Source organism: Oncorhynchus gorbuscha, unplaced genomic scaffold, assembly GCF_021184085.1.
Source record: "Oncorhynchus gorbuscha isolate QuinsamMale2020 ecotype Even-year unplaced genomic scaffold, OgorEven_v1.0 Un_scaffold_1333, whole genome shotgun sequence".
Taxonomy (NCBI): Eukaryota; Metazoa; Chordata; class Actinopteri; order Salmoniformes; family Salmonidae; genus Oncorhynchus; species Oncorhynchus gorbuscha.
Window position 1 is genome coordinate 91472 of NW_025746140.1, and position 19753 is coordinate 111224.

At 48.6% G+C, this 19753-nt stretch overlaps 1 pseudogene; it reads left to right on the top strand.

The window, feature by feature from the left end:
- LOC124022316 overlaps positions 1-8829 on the top strand; it is a 15879-nt pseudogene extending 7050 nt beyond the window's left edge.
- Positions 8830-19753: the final 10924 nt, after the last annotated feature.

Here is a 19753-nt window from a genome sequence, read left to right on the forward strand (position 1 = left end):
AGAGGAGGCTTCTAGAAAGAACACAGAGCGATAGGAGGCTTCTAGAAAACAGAAGGAGGCAGAAGAACACAGAGCGAGAGGAAGCTTCTAGAAAGAACAGAGCGAGAGGAAGCGAGCTTCTACGCACACAGAGCGAGAGGAGGCTTCTAGAAAGAACACAGAGCGAGAGAGGCTTCTAGAAAGAACACAGAGCGAGAGGAGGCTTCAGAGCACACAGAGCGAGAGCACACAGAAGGCCAGCACACAGAGCGAGAGGAAGCTTCTAGCACACAGAGCAGAGGAAGCTTCGCACACAGATGCAGAGGAGGCTTCCTAGAAAGAACGACAGAGCGAGAGGAGGCTTCACACAGAGCGAGAGGAACTTCTCGCACACAGAGCGAGAACACAGGAGGAGGCTTCAAGAACACAGAAAGGAACTTCAGAGCGAGACAGCACACAGAGCGAGAGGCGGCTTCTAGAAAGAACACAGAGCGAGAGGAGGCTTCTAGCACAGAGCAGAGCGAGAGGAGGAAGGCTTCTAGCACACAGAGCGAGAGGAGGCTTCTAGCACACAGAGCGAGAGGAGGCTTCTAGCACACAGAGCGAGAGGAAGCTTCTAGCACACAGAGCGAGAAGAAGCTTCGCACACAGAGCGAGAGGAGGCTTCTAGCACACAGAGCGAGAGGAGGGCTTCTAGCACACAGAGCGAGAGGGGGGCTTCTAGCACACAGAGCGAGAGGAGGCTTCTAGCACACAGAGCGAGAGGAAAGCTTCTAGCACACAGAGCGAGAGGAAGCTTCTAGCACACAGAGCGAGAAGAAGCTTCTCGCACACAGAGCGAGAGGAGGCTTCTAGCACACAGAGCGAGAGGAGGCTTCTAGCACACAGAGCGAGAGGAGGCTTCTAGAACACAGAGCGAGAGAGGAGGCTTCTAGAAAGCACACAGAGCGAGAGGAGGCTTCTAGAACACAGAGCGAGAGGAGGCTTCTAGAACACAGAGCGAGAGGAGGCTTCTAGAAAGAACACAGAGCGAGAGGAGGCTTCTAGAAAGAACACAGAGCGAGAGGAGGCTTCTAGCACACAGAGCGAGAGGAGGCTTCTAGCACACAGAGCGAGAGGAGGCTTCTAGAACACAGACCGAGAGAGGCTTCTAGCACACAGAGCGAGGAGGCTTCTAGCACACAGCGAGGGAGGCTTCTCGAACACAGAGCGAGAGGAGGCTTCTAGCACACAGAGCGAGAGGAGGCTTCTCGAACACAGAGCGAGAGGAGGCTTCTAGCACACAGAGCGAGAGGAGGCTTCTAGCACACAGAGCGAGAGGAGGCTTCTAGCACACAGAGCGAGAGGAGGCTTCTAGCACACAGAGCGAGAGGAGGCTTCTAGCACACAGAGCGAGAGGAGGCTTCTAGCACACAGAGCGAGAGGAGGCTTCTAGCACACAGAGCGAGAGGAGGCTTCTAGCACACAGAGCGAGAGGAGGCTTCTAGCACACAGAGCGAGAGGAGGCTTCTAGCACACAGAGCGAGAGGAGGCTTCTAGCACACAGAGCGAGAGGAGGCTTCTAGCACACAGAGCGAGAGGAGGCTTCTAGCACACAGAGCGAGAGGAGGCTTCTAGCACACAGAGCGAGAGGGAGGCTTCTAGCACACAGAGCGAGAGGAGGCTTCTAGCACACAGAGCGAGAGGAGGCTTCTAGCACACAGAGCGAGAGGAGGCTTCTAGCACACAGAGCGAGAGGAGGCTTCTAGCACACAGAGCGAGAGGAGGCTTCTCGAACACAGAGCGAGAGGAGGCTTCTAGCACACAGAGCGAGAGGAGGCTTCTAGCACACAGAGCGAGAGGAGGCTTCTAGCACACAGAGCGAGAGGAAGCTTCTCGAACACAGAGCAAGAGGAGGCTTCTCGAGAGGAGGCTTCTCGAACACAGAGCAAGAGGAGGCTTCTCGAACACAGAGCGAGAGGAGGCTTCTCGAACACAGAGCAAGAGGAGGCTTCTCGAACACAGAGCAAGAGGAGGCTTCTCGAACACAGAGCAAGAGGAGGCTTCTAGCACACAGAGCGAGAGGAGGCTGTTGTAACAGTTGTAAATGAGAACTTGTTCTCAACTAGTTAAATAAAGGTGAAATAAAAAAATAAATAAAAAATTGGTTGAGCAGAGAGAGCTGGTCAGAGGATGGTAGACGGTGGGGTCTGCTGATATCTTGTAGAGGGTAAATCAGGGAACCAGCCTGACTCTTACAGCTACTGGGCTTCTCCTCTTCCTCTCTGTGTAGCACCACTTGGGTGATGCCTCAGCAGTTCTGGACGACAGAAAGATCACCACACAACGTTCAGAATAGTAGCCAGTCGTCCTCACCACGAGCCCTCTGCCTCGGCACTGCTGTAGTCCTCTGCCTCCCATTACCCTCACCCTCAGGCCACTTTTCAAATGATGTTGTCAGAAGATCAGGAATTGGCAGCCAGGTGAAACAAAAAAACTGGTACTGTGTCCAGGTGCATTTTTCAAACAAAAACATTAGCCAGCTAGCTAGCTAGTTAGCCAAGCAAAAACATTAGCCAGCTAGCTAAAAAAGCAAAAACATTAGCCAGCTAGCTAGCTAGTTAGCCAGCAAGCAAAAACATTAGCCAGCTAGCTAGCTAGTTAGACAAGCAAAAACGTGATAACCTGTCAGTCAATCTGCAAATCCATGGCTGAAAAACACCAGATACATGCAATAAACACTCTGCTATCTAAAACTATCAATCATTAATAACACCTACAAAAATGACTTCATATGTACACATCTACAGGAGCTCTGTGCTTAGGCTGCTACTAGGGCGCCATGGTAACAACAGAACAGTCTAACTATAGAAAATAGTGTGGTTCAGAGAGACAGCCAGGGAGAGCTGCAGGCTGCAACACAGTAGCTGGCTCTGTTTCAGACACCTATTAAGGTTCAAGAGGACCGGCATTCATATCGCTGGGAGAGCTACACCACTCAGCTCTGTGAAACCAGTACACAGGAAACATACACAGCCTAAGGAATTCAGTTGGGGTGTGTGTGTCTATGTGTGTGTGCTTATGATTGAATGCAAAGTGTACAAATACATGAAACATGCACACTCACAAGTCACCGACAAGACATAAGCCCTTCCTTCCTTCCTTGGCATGTCATGTGTGGCTATTTGACTAGTACAGTAGAAATCTACGATGAAGAGGGGTAAAGGATGGGACATAGCAGCCTGCCACTACCTCCCTCACCCTTAACCCCCTCTCACCCCTTAACGTTACCGCCCCTCACCCTTAACGTTACCGCCCACCCCTTAACGTTACCGCCCCGTCTCACCCCTTAACGTTACCGCCCCGTCTCACCCCTTAACGTTACCGCCCCGTCTCACCCCTTAACGTTACCGCCCCGTCTCACCCCTTAACGTTACCGCCCCCGTCTCACCCCTTAACGTTACCGCCACCCCTTAACCCGTCTCACCCCTTAACGTTACCGCCCCCCGTCTCACCCCCTTAACGTTAACGCCCCCGTTCACCCCTTAACGTTACCGTCCCAGTCTCACCCCTTAACGTTACCGTCCCTGCACCCTGTCTCCCTCTCACCCCTTAACGTTACCGTCCCTGCAGCCTGTCTCCCTCTCACCCCTTAACGTTACTGGCCCAAGAGAGAGAGAGAGCTCTGTCCTCTGGGGCTAGTTATCCCTTTATCTCAGTCCTCACCACGGCAACACACACACGCACAACGCGTACACAGAAGGGACACACACACACATGGGACAGATTGTGCCTCAGGTGTGTGTGCGCATGAACATGTGTGTTTGCAGCAGCCTGTATGCGTGCTGAACAGCTTAGGCAGACGCCGTACATTGCCTTTCCAGGGTCTATCCACAGCTGCCAAAAACAACGTTAGTGATTCCCTGGGTCAGTCAGTGTCCCTCTCTAACGACAGCTGAGGCAGATGAATAACCCCCCTGCCTTAATATGACAAGATGTATTTAACCTAACAGACAGGCCTGGCTTGCTGTACACCTAATATCATACAGGATACAGAGGGAACACAGTGGAAGTCTGTGGACTGATGGGACCACTGGGGGATGTTCGGCTGGCGCTGCATGTTAGCAGAGGGACTATGTTCCTACACGCTACAGGCCCTAAAACAGCTTGGAAACACACAGATCCAGGTGATATTTTGATCCTTCTAAAAGGACTGATCGTCTCTCTAGGCGACTCAAGGGTCAGAGACCTCACCAACATCACCATATCTACATCTGATAGCATTGATCTGGAAGCTCCTCACAGTGTGTCAACGAGAGGGCGGTGAGGATCCACGCCACCATCAGAACAGGAGAGATGTGATGACACAATCACACAGCCTAACCTCTTAATGCTGTTTCAGTCGGTCTGTCCAGTCTGAAACTGTCTGTTTCAAGGTATGGTCTGTGTTCTAATCTAACACAACATCCCCACAGCACTCAGTCAACATTCATTAGAAATAACTAGAATATATAAGAACTAGAAATCATGAAATAACCCAGCCAGCCCACATTACATGAATCACACAGTAACTCAACAGCCTGATTCGTGCAGCAACAAGCCCAGCGGATGGATGCACATTGGTCCTCTAATAGAATGGAACATCAGCATCAACACGAGAGGCTGATGAGCTGTAGACACTGAGCTGCCGTAGATTCCTGACGTTGTTAAAATGGAGGACGGCCAGGCGGGGATCCCACTGGCAGATGGTGACCCAATACAAGGAGAGGGTCCTTTAGAGAGAAGGGGGCATTGATTTCACCTCCAAAAGGCCAGATGGGGAGAGTGACTGAGTGGTGCCCCCTATTGACCTAGCTCCGCACAGAACCATTTTCTAAAGCATCATAGTAAGTGATGACCAATAAGACTGAGCCAACACCATGCAGATAACAGCCCCCCCCCCAGGAAGTAGGTTTAACCACTAGACATAGCCTAACTCTGATGGATAATGTAGTAACTAAACATTATATAAAACATTATATAGGCAAATGGGCTAATTCAATTAAGGCTGTGTTATTAGTCTCTTAAACATGGTCTCTTAAACATGCTACACATCATGATTAATGAATGTTCAAATAAAAAGTTATCAATAAAAATGTGGTTTTAGTAGTAGGCCTTTGAGAAATGAGAAAATGAACCATTAATGTCTCCAGAAGTGTATTACATGATCATCAACAGGAAGAGCTCATTATCCGGTGGAGGTCCGGACTCATGGTAGTGAAATTAAATTAGGCCTCGTTAGTTAGCCAATGGAACATGTATCGTTGGATGAGACTAGGCCCTTCAGGGTGAGGAGCATCTGTTGTACCCATTTCAATAGGAAGCAGCTTGTTTCATCTATAGGAAGAAACAGAACAGTGAGCTCCAACAGTATTGGGAAAGTGACAAATGTGTTGTTTTGGCTCTGTACTCCAGCACTATGAATTTGAAATGATACAATGACAAACTGTCAGCTTTAACTTTGAGGGTATTTTCATCCCTATCGGTTGAACCGTTTAGAAATGACAGCATTCCTAAACCTAGTTCCCCCATTTTAGGGGACCAAAAGTATTGGGACAAATTCACTTGTGTGTGTATTAAACTGGTACCAAAAATATTTGGTTCCATATTCATAGCACGCAATGTCACAAAATGTGTCACTGTCCCCAATACTTTTGGAACTCAATGTATTAGCCTACACTACAAACAGGGCTTGTTTCATCTAAATGTGTGTTAAGAGGGAAGGTGAAGCAGTAAACTAACACCTACACTAAAACAGGGCTTGTTTCATCTAAATGTGTGTTAAGAGGGAAGGTGAGGCAGGAAACTAACAGCCTACACTACAAACAGGGCTTAAGAGGGAAGGTAAGCAGTAAACAACAGTCTAAACAAACAGGGCTTGTTTCAAAACAGCAGTAAACTAACACTACAAAAACAGGGCTTGTTTCATCTAAACGTGTGTTAAAGGGAAGGTGAAGCGTAAACTAACAGTCTACACTACAAACAGGGCTTATCTAAACGAAGGGGAAGGTAAAGCAGTAAACTAACAGCCTACACTACAAACAGGGCTTGTTTCATCTAAACGTGTGTTAAGAGGGAAGGTAAAGCAGTAAACTAACAGCCTACACTACAAACAGGGCTTGTTTCATCTAAACGTGTGTTAAGAGGGAAGGTAAAGCAAACAAACAGGGCTTGTTTCATCTAAACGTGTGTTAAGAGGGAAGGTAAAGCAGTAAACTAACAGTCTACACTACAAACAGGGCTTGTTTCATCTAAACGTGTGTTAAGGGGGAAGGTAAAGCAGTAAACTAACAGCCTACACTACAAACAGGGCTTGTTTCATCTAAACGTGTGTTAAGAGGGAAGGTAAAGCAGTAAACTAACAGCCTACACTACAAACAGGGCTTGCTGTCTTAACAACTAGACCATCACAACAGGACACCCTTCAAACAGGGCTTGTTTAACAACTAGCATTAGCTTCAATCAGTCAGGAGGTCAGTGTCCTGAGCTTCAGACCGATCGAGCAGACGGCATCTGCGGTCACACTCCCTCCTCTGGGACTAGCAGACTGCTGGGAGTGCCAAGCCTGACACAGCGATCAATGCACCAGGAAGTGACATCATAATGCCCCTGGGGAAGCTGAGGGTGTGTGTGTGTATGGGGGGGGGTGTAGTACTGCATGTCCCCCTTGTGGCACAGACTCCTCTTACAAGAGACACACAGACACACACACACACCAGGACACACACACACACACACACACACACACACACACACACACACACACACCACACACACACCAGGAGGGGAAGCTGCTCTCTGTTCGGAGCCAGACACGGACCGGACTAAAACAAAACAATAGCATGAGTCTGATTCCAGCAGCATATCCCATGGAGGACATCTTAAAAATAACCCCTACGCTAACACACTTCCTGCTGAAAGGAGTGCTGTGAGACACACACACACTAGCCTCCCGGTGCAGCTGCAGTCCACAGCTGGTGTGGCCTGGGCCTCTCTGCTTTCAGACAGGACTACCTTAGACTTGGACAAGCTTCCAGTCCCCTCGGTCTCTCCCCTCCCTCATGCTGCTTTAACAGGGCTGTAGATAACAGCTAGTGGCGGAGTGGAGCTCTGTGGTCTGCTGTCCTGTCAGCAGCTGTTTCTACTTCCTCCTCTAGTACACCAAGACTCCACAGGCAGGCTAGACAGGTCTTATTCAGTCATGGGGGGGTCAAGGAATGATCAACTTCTGAGGGACAGGAAGAGGGAAGTTGGGGGATTTTCCAGCTACTCGATTTGAGAGGTTACATATCTGAACCCTAAGTACGTCAAGTAGGCTACACAACAGTGACACAACAGTGACACAACAGTGACACAACAGTGACACAACAGTGACACAACAGGAGAGGAATGGGAGGCAATGTGAGAAATGAAAAGGCTGTAATCTACAGTTGCATTGGGTGACTTGTTCTCATTAGCCATGTAGCAGTGGTACACAGACGGTGTTTCTGTTCAGTCAAAACAGCTGTAGCCGTTTGTTCTGCCTCGTTGGAGAACTAAACACTTCCTCTCTGAAGAGGAGTGACTCAACTAAGGCCACAGGTGTCAGGGGAGATAGGATGAGATAAGAGCAAAACCGTGGCTCTACACAGTAAGAGAGACCTTTTCCAAGAGGTCCCACTGCAGCAAATAAAAACACAGTACAATACAGCCCAAGGAAGTGGCAACCAGAAGAGAAGAGCATCCGTGACAGACGTTTCTGTGTGGGGGGGGGGGGGCTCTTCACAATGTTACAAGGACAAAGACAGAGAGAAAAAGCACAACTCTTCTGTCCAACTCCACAGAAGAGCTAAACAGATGACAGGCCAGGCTGAATCCCACTGAGTTCCCTAAGACAGTGGCTCCCAACCTTTTCTTAACCGTGGCACACCTTGATGGGATAGAACATTCCGTGGCACACATTTTCCCTATTCATGTATTTAGTGGTAATGACCTCCATCCTCTCTGAGCCGTACTGCAAATCAGCAATTTTCTGTGGCAAATGTTTTTTTATACATGAAATTATTTTATTATTTGAAATATTCATGATATTTGAAATACTCATGATGGTTAAAATTGTAAGTACCCTTTAAGAGAGTTCCGCAAATCTGCACCAGAAATAATGTTTTTAGCTCCGGTAAAATAGGTCTTTAGTTTTTAACAGTTTGTTCTAGAGACGAGCAGTTTTCTGCATGTAAATGTGCAACCACTGACATCAAGCCATGCTCTGTTTGTTTCTATGGCAGAGGCTGTGGTATAGCTAAGCCCAGAGCCATAGAATTAAGAAATAAATGACTCTGGCTACTGGTAAACCTAGTTAGATTACCTGCGCTAATGGTTTTCACAGACAAAGTAAAATGATACAAATGACTTTGCTCGTGAAGCGCCCCTCAAATGATAAAACAAGTCCAGTGTTCTCAGGCCGTTGTATCTGACCCCCACTGGTGCTCCCAAGTCAACATCCCATGTATCTGACCCCCACTGGTGCTCCCAAGTCAACATCCCATGTATCTGACCCCCACTGGTGCTCCCAAGTCAACATCCCATGTATCTGACCCCCACTGGTGCTCCCAAGTCAACATCCCATGTATCTGACCCCCACTGGTGCTCCCAAGTCAACATCCCATGTATCTGACCCCACTGGTGCTCCAAAGTCAACATCCCATGTTCTGACCCCACTGGTGCTCCCAAGTCAACATCCCATGTATCTGACCCCCACCAGGTGCTGCCAAGTCAACATCCCATGTGGAACATTCCACAGCTGATTGTTCCAAAAGAATCATCAAGATTGGAAAAGTTTGGAAGCGCAGCTGAGAGTTCCTGCCGCGGAACACCGGTTGGGAACCATGCCCTAAAGAACAGCGAGAGAGGTGGAACTATGCCCTAAATAACAGCCAGAGAGGTGGAACCATGCCCTAAAGAACAGCCAGAGAGGTGGAACCATGCCCTAAAGAACAGCTAGAGAGGTGGAACCATGCCCTAAAGAACAGCTAGAGAGGTGGAACCATGCCCTAAAGAACAGCGAGAGAGGTGGAACCATGCCCTAAAGAACAGCCAGAGAGGTGGAACCATGCCCTAAAGAACAGCCAGAGAAGTGGAACCATGCCCTAAAGAACAGCCAGAGAGGTGGAACCATGCCCTAAAGAACAGCCAGAGAGGTGGAACTATGCCCTAAAGAACTATGCCATGCCCTAAAGAACAGCCAGAGAAGTGGAACTATGCCCTAAAGAACAGCTAGAGGTGGAACCATGCCCTAAAGAACAGCCAGAGAGGTGGAACTATGCCCTAAAGAACAGCTAGAGGTGGAACCATGCCCTAAAGAACAGCCAGAGAGGTGGAACTATGCCCTAAAGAACAGCCAGAGAAGTGGAACCATGCCCTAAAGAACAGCCAGAGAGGTGGAACTATGCCCTAAAGAACAGCTAGAGAGGTGGAACTATGCCCTAAAGAACAGCCAGAGGTGGAACCATGCCCTAAAGAACAGCCAGAGAGGTGGAACTATGCCCTAAAGAACAGCCAGAGAGGTGGAACTATGCCCTAAAGAACAGCTAGAGGTGGAACCATGCCCTAAAGAACAGCCAGAGAGGTGGAACTATGCCCTAAAGAACAGCCAGAGAGGTGGAACTATGCCCTAAAGAACAGCTAGAGAGGTGGAACCATGCCCTAAAGAACAGCCAGAGAGGTGGAACTATGCCCTAAAGAACAGCCAGAGGTGGAACCATGCCCTAAAGAACAGCCAGAGAGGTGGAACTATGCCCTAAAGAACAGCTAGAGGTGGAACCATGCCCTAAAGAACAGCCAGAGAGGTGGAACTATGCCCTAAAGAACAGCTAGAGGTGGAACCATGCCCTAAAGAACAGCCAGAGAGGTGGAACTATGCCCTAAAGAACAGCTAGAGGTGGAACCATTGGACATTTCCCAGAAAGGCTCATTTCGACAGCAACAGCCAGCCTATCACGACTTGCAAAAGATCACCCTTCTTCTTGTCACCCTTCTTCACACCTGCTTCCTGGAGGTCTCAAATGGGGGAAAATAACTAGGTTAGGCCAGCATTTGGAAAAAGACCTGTCCTATCAGTATCACAATGCATTCAGCCAAGGCTGACTTCAAAGAATATCTTAAACCTTTACATGGAATTTTAACTGAAAGATCTGTCAGGATATCGGTTTATTTATTTTTTGTTCATGTTTTGTATTAAAAAATAATTATTTAACTAGGCAAGTTAGTTAAGAACAAATTCTTATTTACAACGACGGCCTACCGAGAGGCCCAAACCCAGATGACGCTGGGCCAATTGTGCACCGCCCTATAGGACTCCCAATCACGGACGGTTGTGATACAGCCTGGATTGGAACCAGGATATCTGTAGTGACGCCTCTAGCACTGAGATGCAGTGCCTGAGACCACTGTGCCACTCGGAAGCCCTGAGTATCTGTTACAGCGGTGCACTTTGCAAATGACAAGTTAAGGGATGTTGAGTTTTGATCAATATTTCAGGAGGAGCAAGCCAGCTGGATTTTCCATAGCTAACTGAGAAATGGTAGGCAGCTGGAGGGGATCGTTCTCAAACAGGAGAAATGATGAGAGGAGAGAGATACACAGTGAAATGTGAGATCTACACCAAAAGCACGACACAAAACACTGACTGCTAAGAATAAGCAGGCAGACTTCAGTGCAAACTTGCCTTGCAGCTGTTTATTATTCAAACATTAGATCAGGAGTGTCGGACTCAGTCATTTCCATGGGAGCCCAGTGTCTGCTGGTTTTCCCTTTCAATTAAGACCTAGACAACCAGGTGAGGGGAGATCCTTACTAAATAGTAACCTAATTTCATCAAGTACAAGGGAACAGCGAAAGCCCAGAGACACTCTGCCCTCTGAGGAATGAGTTTGAAAAGTGCATTAAATGAACAGCAAACTGTGTGGAGAATGAGGGGATGAGAGGGAGACTGGATAAAGGCAGATAAATACTACAAGAGGGAGACCGGTTTGAGGTCAGTACATACACCTTTATTGGCCACAAATAGGCTATTGTTGACAAAGAGTGAGGAAGAATTCTAAAACAGAGAGATGAGGAAGCGTCCATCTTTAGTGATACTCTCTGGCATCACACACACAGTTCTCCAAAAACACAAACCTTTCCATCATCGCTGTGGCTTCAGGTCTCTTCCTCCATGTCATCACTGGCCTCCAAAGTAGTGAATTCAGAAGGGACACAAATCACATCATCATACAAAGCGTCATAGTGTTCACTGTGACGTTGTGATTCACCCCCCTCTACCCTTCACTGTGACGTTGTGGTTCACCCCCCTCTATCCTTCACTGTGATGTTGTGATTCACCCCCTCTATCCTTCACTGTGATGTTGTGATTCACCCCCTCTATCCTTCACTGTGACGTTGTGGTTCACCCCCTCTACACTTCACTGTAATGTTGTGATTCACCCCCTCTATCCTTCACTGTGACGTTGTGATTCACCCCCTCTATCCTTCACTGTGACGTTGTGATTCACCCCCTCTATCCTTCACTGTGACGTTGTGATTCACCCCCTCTATCCTTCAATGTGACGCATTGGATTCACCCCCTCTACCCTTCACTGTGACGTTGTGATTCACCCCCATGCAGCCCTTCACTGTGACATTGTGATTCACCCCTATCCTTCACTGTGATGTTGTGGTTCACACCCCTCTATCCTTCACTGTCACGTTGTGATTCACCCCCTCTATCCTTCACTGTCACGTGGGATTCCCCAGTAAATCCTTCACTGTATATGAATCCAGTCTCCACTGGGCCCCAGTAAGTCATAACTGGGCCCCAGGAAATAATAACTGTATATGAATCCAGTCTCCACTGGGCCCCAGTAAATAATAACTGTATATGAATCCAGTGTCCACTGGGCCCCAGTAAGTAATAACTGTATATGAATCCAGTCTCCACTGGGCCCCAGTAAATAATAACTGTATATGAATCCAGTCTCCACTGGGCCCCAGTAAATAATAACTGTATATGCATTGTCCTGTTCACCCAGTTTCTTAATCCCTGTAAACAGTCTAGACAGTGGAACCTCTTTAGCATATGGACCCCCATATGCCCTCCTCCCTCACTACTAGGCTGCTGCTAGCTGGGGCTTGTTCACCCACCAAGGCACCACTCCAGGGCTCCTTTCTAATCAAATCTAAAGAGATCGAGCCAGGGCTTTTCATGCCGGCCCGCTGAAGTCCAATTGAAACGGTCTGTTCAATACAATTTGGACCCTGAGGAAGTGGGCACTTTGGAGAGACTTAATGGTCATCAAAATGTAAATGCCTTCCATGTCGGCAGGAGGGGATGAAGCCTGTGTGAGAGGAAGGAGTCATACTGGTTTGAGGGGGAAGGAACGAGCCTTACCCATAAAAATACATGGGTCACAGACTGTCTGAAACTCAAACATTGTGGGTTGACTGTACGTGTGTGTCTGTTGTGGTTGCTGATGCATCCTGAGTAGCATCCAGCTAACAAACTCATGGATGGCTGATGACTGCATCTCCCTAATGGCGCCCTGGAGGCAGGCTGGCAGTGTGTGTGTGTGTGTGTGTGTGTGTGTGTGTGTGTGTGTGTGTGTGTGTGTGTGTGTGTGTGTGTGTGTGTGTGTGTGTGTGTGTGTGTGTGTGTGTTTTGTGTGTGTGTGTGTGTGTGTGTGTGTGTGTGTGTGTGTGTTGTTTGTCCCCAGCTCCTGGATGAGAGAAAGCGATGACAGCGAGAGCAGCGGGCAGGATAAATTGAGCCACACAGCCACTCATAGGTGACCTTACCTCAGCACTGTCCAATGAGAAGGCCCCTGAGACTGTGCTCTGCATCATAGGGGGAGGAGGGAAAAGCTCAGCCAGCTGCTACACAACGAGAAAGAGGGAGCTTTTATCTCCATGTCCTGCTGTTCATCTAACACACACTATTGTTAGCCTCTACAGATGATTTGACCTTTTCCTACAGATTATTATCCCTTCAAGCACTGGTCTTTATCAGCCTCATCTCTCCCATCGTTGTCCCATTCCTCTTATGTCCTCTCCTTTATTAGCCTAGGATCTGGTCATAGGTTAGATTGGAGGACTGCAGCGTGCCGCCCGGTCCGCCCAGTGAGGAGGGTCCAGGTGGTTAACCCACTGTGGGGAGCTGTTGTAATACTGATCCACTGAACACAGAGAGGCGCTGGCTTGTTTCACACCAGGTTACACTAAAGGAGGGATTCCACAGCGAGGTAGACACACAGATTGACACACACACACACACACACATTGCTGAAGAGATCTGATAGCCTATGCATGGAGACATGAAGCACCATGTGAACTGTAGACTACATAACATGTGTAAACAACAACCTCCAGAGATCAGGTTACCTGCCTGCTAGGGCTGGGAAATGCCAGGGACCTCACGATACCATATTATCACCATACTTAGGTGCCGATAGGATATGTTATGCGATTCTCATGATTCTATATGTATCGCGATTTGATACTGTGATTTTTATTGCGATTTCGTTGTTGCTCACCATATGCTGCTGCAGAGGGACGAGGGAGAGACATGAGAACTGCTTTTGATCAGTCAGGGAAATAAAAGTGCTGAAAACATGTCTTACTATTTAAAAAGAAGATGAGAACAAACTATGAAACTATGAAGGAAACATACTGGAGTTTTAGTGCAGGTACAGCCAAGTAGTGCAAAAATAATATTGTCATATTGTCAAAACAGTACAATATTTTGTCAGAAGTAATATCCCGATATACAGGTGAATGAAGGTGAAAGCTATAATCCCTTATTGATTTCACCAGTTAAATCCACTTCAATCAGTGTAGATGAAGGGGAGAAGACGGGTTAAAGAAGGATTTTTAAGCCTTGAGACAATTGAGACACAGATTGTGTGTGTGTGCCATTTAGAAGGTGAATGGGCATGACAAAAGATTTAAGTGGTATGGAGGTAGGTGCCAGGTGCACCGGTTTGTGTCAAGAACTGCAACGCTGCTGGGGTTTTCCACGCTCAACAGTTTCCCGTGTGTATCAAGTATGGTTCACCACTCAAAGGACATCCAGTCAACTTGACACAACTGTGGGAGGCATTGGAGTCAACATTGGCCAGCATCCCTGTGGAACACTTTCCACACCTTGTAGAGTCCAGGCCCTGAGGAACTGAGGCAGTTATGAAGGGAAAAGGGGTGTTTTCCTAATGTTTTGTACACTCCGGGGTCGTGAGGAGGCCAGAGATGATGTTCCCTGTCTGCCTGGTGGGGAGGCCAGAGATCATGTTCCCTGTCTGCCTGGTGGGGAGGCCAGAGATCATGTTCCCTGTCTGCCTGGTGGGGAGGCCAGAGATCATGTTCTGCCTGGTGGGGAGGCTGTCTGCCTGGTGGGGAGGCCAGAGATGTTCCTGTCTGCCTGGTGGGGAGGCCAGAGATCATGTTCCCTGTCTGCCTGGTGGGGAGGCCAGAGATCATGTTCCCTGTCTGCCTGGTGGGGAGGCCAGAGATCATGTTCCCTGTCTGCCTGGTGGGGAGGCCAGAGATCATGTTCCCTGTCTGCCTGGTGGGGAGGCCAGAGATCATGTTCCCTGTCTGCCTGGTGACATGTTCCCTGTCTGCCTGGTGGGGAGGCCAGAGATGATGTTCCCTGTCTGCCTGGTGTTCCCTGTCTGCCTGGTGGCCAGAGATGATGTTCCCTGTCTGCCTGGTGGGGAGGCCAGAGATCATGTTCCCTGTCTGCCTGGTGGGGAGGCCAGAGATGTCTGCCTGGTGGGGAGGCCAGAGATGTCTGCCCCAGTCATGGTCTGCCTGGTGGGGAGGCCAGAGATCATGTTCCCTGTCTGCCTGTCTGCCTGGTGGGGGGAGGCCAGAGATCATGTTACCTGTCTGCCTGGTGGGGAGGCCAGAGATCATGTTCCCTGTCTGCCTGGTGGGGAGGCCAGAGATCATGTTCCCACTCTGCCTGGTGACGAGGCCAGAGATCATGTTCCCTGTCTGTCTGGTGAGGAGCATAAATGTGAAGGAATCTCAGCATGTGTCAGAAGCATGTTAGCATCAACCATGTCACAAACAGGACCTTTGCTTCGTGGTAACAATCATCTCTAGCGACCTCAATGCATAGACTGAGGTAGGAAACACAGTCTGACAAACTGCAAAGTCCTTTCCTTACAGATGATGGCATCCTGATGATTCATTGATTGATCATTCTAAAGAGTAGCTATAATGTTTCTGTATGACTAAGACCAGCCACTTGGTGCCAACAGAACAATGCAAAACTGGTCAGCAAAAACTAAAAAACTATTATTTTACTGGGAAACAGAACATTGTGTCAGTTCCTTCCTCACCTCAGCAGTCAGAATGTGGGGGAGAGCAGTGTGATGTAGTGCTGTACTGCTGTCTGGGGATGGATGTGATTTAGCAGGAAACAAATGCAGCAGAATACAGAGATCAGGGTACGCGGAGTCTGAAATGACACATTTTACATTTACATTTTAGTCATTTAGCAGACACTCTTACCAGGAGTGATTGGGGTTAAGTGCCTTGCTCGTCACCTCGTCTGCTCCGGGATTTGAACCAGCAACCTTTCCGTTACTGGCCCAACACTCTTAACAGCTAAGCTACCTGCCTGCCGCCGCCGACACCCTATTCACTATATTGTGCACTACGTTTGACCAGTGTCCCTGATCAAACATAGTGCACTAATATGGAGAAAACAGGGTGTCCGTGACATCAGCATCCTTCAGCAGTACAACTCTGTAAAACCTGCACACACACACACACACACACCATGGTTGCATAACGGACTAAAAACCCTTTAAAAGGCACCACTTATTATTACAGCCAGGACATCAGTCAGCCAGGACATCAGTCAGCCAGGACATCAGTCAGCCAGGACATCAGTCAGCCAGGACATCAGTCAGCCAGGACATCAGTCAGCCATCACAGGCATTACATAACTGCTCTTTTGTTCAGTGCAATCTCATCCTCTTTTCCTCTCCCTCACAGCCCCATCTCTCCCTCACAGCCCCATCTCTCCCTCACAGCCCCATCTCTCCCTCACAGCCCCATCTCTCCCTCACAGCCCCATCTCTCCCTCACAGCCCCATCTCTCCCTCACAGCCCCATCTCTCCCTCACAGCCCCATCTCTCCCTCACAGCCCCATCTCTCCCTCACAGCCCCATCTCTCCCTCACAGCCCCATCTCTCCCTCACAGCCCCATCTCTCCCTCACAGCCCCATCTCTCCCTCACAGCCCCATCTCTCCCTCACTCTTCCTCCCGTATCACTCTCTCTGGATCACTGTTTCTTTCTGTCTCTCTTCCTTCTCCCTCAATTCCTTTCTGTTTCTCTCCACCTCCCTCCATCATTCTCTCTCTCCCTAGATATCAGTCATTCTGTCAGGAGTGACAGTCGTCCTGGCTGGGTTTGAAAGATAAAGGAAGTGTGACGTAGCAGTTTTCAGAGTGGATTTGCCATCTGTCAGACAAGTGTTCGGCGAGAAGTCATTCAAGGATCCTGAAAACGACAGCCAGGCTCTAATCCCAACCAACCTGATCTACAATCCAACCACATGTTTACAAACATGATGCTGGGTTCTCCATCAGAAGAGCATTTGGTCATCTGACATGTTTACAGAACTAGAATCTCTGTCAGAATGTTCCAGGCTACTGTGACAGAGCTATCCTTCTCTAAGATTATTCAAATATATAATAGAATCAGAACACATGCTACAGTGCACACATGGCCGACAACATTTGGTAAACAAAACAAGCATACGTGGTAACAACTGGACTTTATAAAACATCCAGGAGAAAAGCAACCGGTGTCCCATCTCAGAACATATGACACAGCCCTAAATCATATCAAAGTGTATAGGTGAAATGGGCCGAACACAACCGGTGTCCCATCTCAGAACATATGACACAGCCCTAAATCATATCAAAGTGTATAGGTGAAATGGGCCGAACACAACCGGTGTCCCATCTCAGAACATATGACACAGCCCTAAATCATATCAAAGTGTATAGGTGAAATGGGCACAACCGATCTCAGAACATATGACACAGCCCTAAATCATATCAAAGTGTATAGGTCCCAACCAACCGGTGTCTCTCAGAACATATGACACAGCCCTAAATCATATCAAAGTGTATAGGTGAAATGGGCCGAACACAACCGGTGTCCCATCTCAGAACATATGACACAGCCCTAAATCATATCAAAGTGTATAGGTGAAATGGGCCGAACACAACCGGTGTCCCATCTCAGAACATATGACACAGCCCTAAATCATATCAAAGTGTATAGGTGAAATGGGCCGAACACAACCGGTGTCCCATCTCAGAACATATGACACAGCCCTAAATCATATCATGAATAGGTGAAATGGGCAAACACAACCGTGTCCCATCTCAGAACATATGACACAGCCCTAAATCATATCAAAGTGAATAGGTGAAATGGGCAACACAACCGGTGTCCCATCTCAGAACATATGACACAGCCCTAAATCATATCAAAGTGTATAGGTGAAATGGGCCGAACACAACCGGTGTCCCATCTCAGAACATATGACACAGCCCTAAATCATATCAAAGTGTATAGGTGAAATGGGCCGAACACAACCGGTGTCCCATCTCAGAACATATGACACAGCCCTAAATCATATCAAAGTGAATAGGTGAAATGGGCCGAACACAACCGGTGTCCCATCTCAGAACATATGACACAGCCCTAAATCATATCAAAGTGTATAGGTGAAATGGGCCGAACACAACCGGTGTCCCATCTCAGAACATATGACACAGCCCTAAATCATATCAAAGTGAATAGGTGAAATGGGCCGAACACAACCGGTGTCCCATCTCAGAACATATGACACAGCCCTAAATCATATCAAAGTGTATAGGTGAAATGGGCCGAACACAACCGGTGTCCCATCTCAGAACATATGACACAGCCCTAAATCATATCAAAGTGTATAGGTGAAATGGGCCGAACACAACCGGTGTCCCATCTCAGAACATATGACACAGCCCTAAATCATATCAAAGTGAATAGGTGAAATGGGCCGAACACAACCGGTGTCCCATCTCAGAACATATGACACAGCCCTAAATCATATCAAAGTGAATAGGTGAAATGGGCCGAACACAACCGGTGTCCCATCTCAGAACATATGACACAGCCCTAAATCATATCAAAGTGTATAGGTGAAATGGGCCGAACACAACCGGTGTCCCATCTCAGAACATATGACACAGCCCTAAATCATATCAAAGTGTATAGGTGAAATGGGCCGAACACAACCGGTGTCCCATCTCAGAACATATGACACAGCCCTAAATCATATCAAAGTGTATAGGTGAAATGGGCCGAACACAACCGGTGTCCCATCTCAGAACATATGACACAGCCCTAAATCATATCAAAGTGTATAGGTGAAATGGGCCGAACACAACCGGTGTCCCATCTCAGAACATATGACACAGCCCTAAATCATATCAAAGTGTATAGGTGAAATGGGCCGAACACAACCGGTGTCCCATCTCAGAACATATGACACAGCCCTAAATCATATCAAAGTGAATAGGTGAAATGGGCCGAACACAACCGGTGTCCCATCTCAGAACATATGACACAGCCCTAAATCATATCAAAGTGTATAGGTGAAATGGGCCGAACACAACCGGTGTCCCATCTCAGAACATATGACACAGCCCTAAATCATATCAAAGTGTATAGGTGAAATGGGCCGAACACAACAGGTGTAGACTTCACAGTGAAATGCTTACGTACGAGCCCTTCCCAACCAGTTAGTTTCATGGTATTTCTGGAGTATTGGCGGAGCCCCAGACCAATATTGGTCCTGACTGATCTTGTTCAAACCAGTCCTCAGCTCCTACTACTGACCATCAAGCCAGGAGAGAAGAACAGCCGCTCAACCCACACACTCCAATCAGTACCATTAACCTGGCCAATGTTGATCCCCAGTGCCAACAGCACTCGAGGACCAAAGAAATCTCCCCCTGCCCAGACCACACTCCGCTTCTCAGTTCCTCCATTCAGGAGGCCCACTCCAGCCAGTTCCTCCATTCAGGAGGCCCACTCCAGCCAGTTCCTCCATTCAGGAGGCCCACTCCAGCCAGTTCCTCCATTCAGGAGGCCCACTCCAGCCAGTTCCTCCATTCAGGAGGCCCACTCCAGCCAGTTCCTCCATTCAGGAGGCCCACTCCAGCCAGTTCCTCCATTCAGGAGGCCCACTCCAGCCAGTTCCTCCATTCAGGAGGCCCACTCCAGCCAGTTCCTCCATTCAGGAGGCCCACTCCAGCCAGTTCCTCCATTCAGGAGGCCCCCTCCACCAGGAGGCCCACTCCAGCCAGTTCCTCCATTCAGGAGGCCCACTCCAGCCAGTTCCTCCATTCAGGAGGCCCACTCCAGCCAGTTCCTCCATTCAGGAGGCCCACTCCAGCCAGTTCCTCCATTCAGGAGGCCCACTCCAGCCAGTTCCTCCATTCAGGAGGCCCACTCCAGCCAGTTCCTCCATTCAGGAGGCCCACTCCAGCCAGTTCCTCCATTCAGGAGGCCCACTCCAGCCAGTTCCTCCATTCAGGAGGCCCACTCCAGCCAGTTCCTTTGTACCTCTGACAGGACAGGTCCAGGTACTAGAGAGCAAGTCCCGGCAGGTAGCCACCCTCCCCTCACTGTGTCCAGAGGGTACATGTAGGACACACACACATAGTTAGTGATG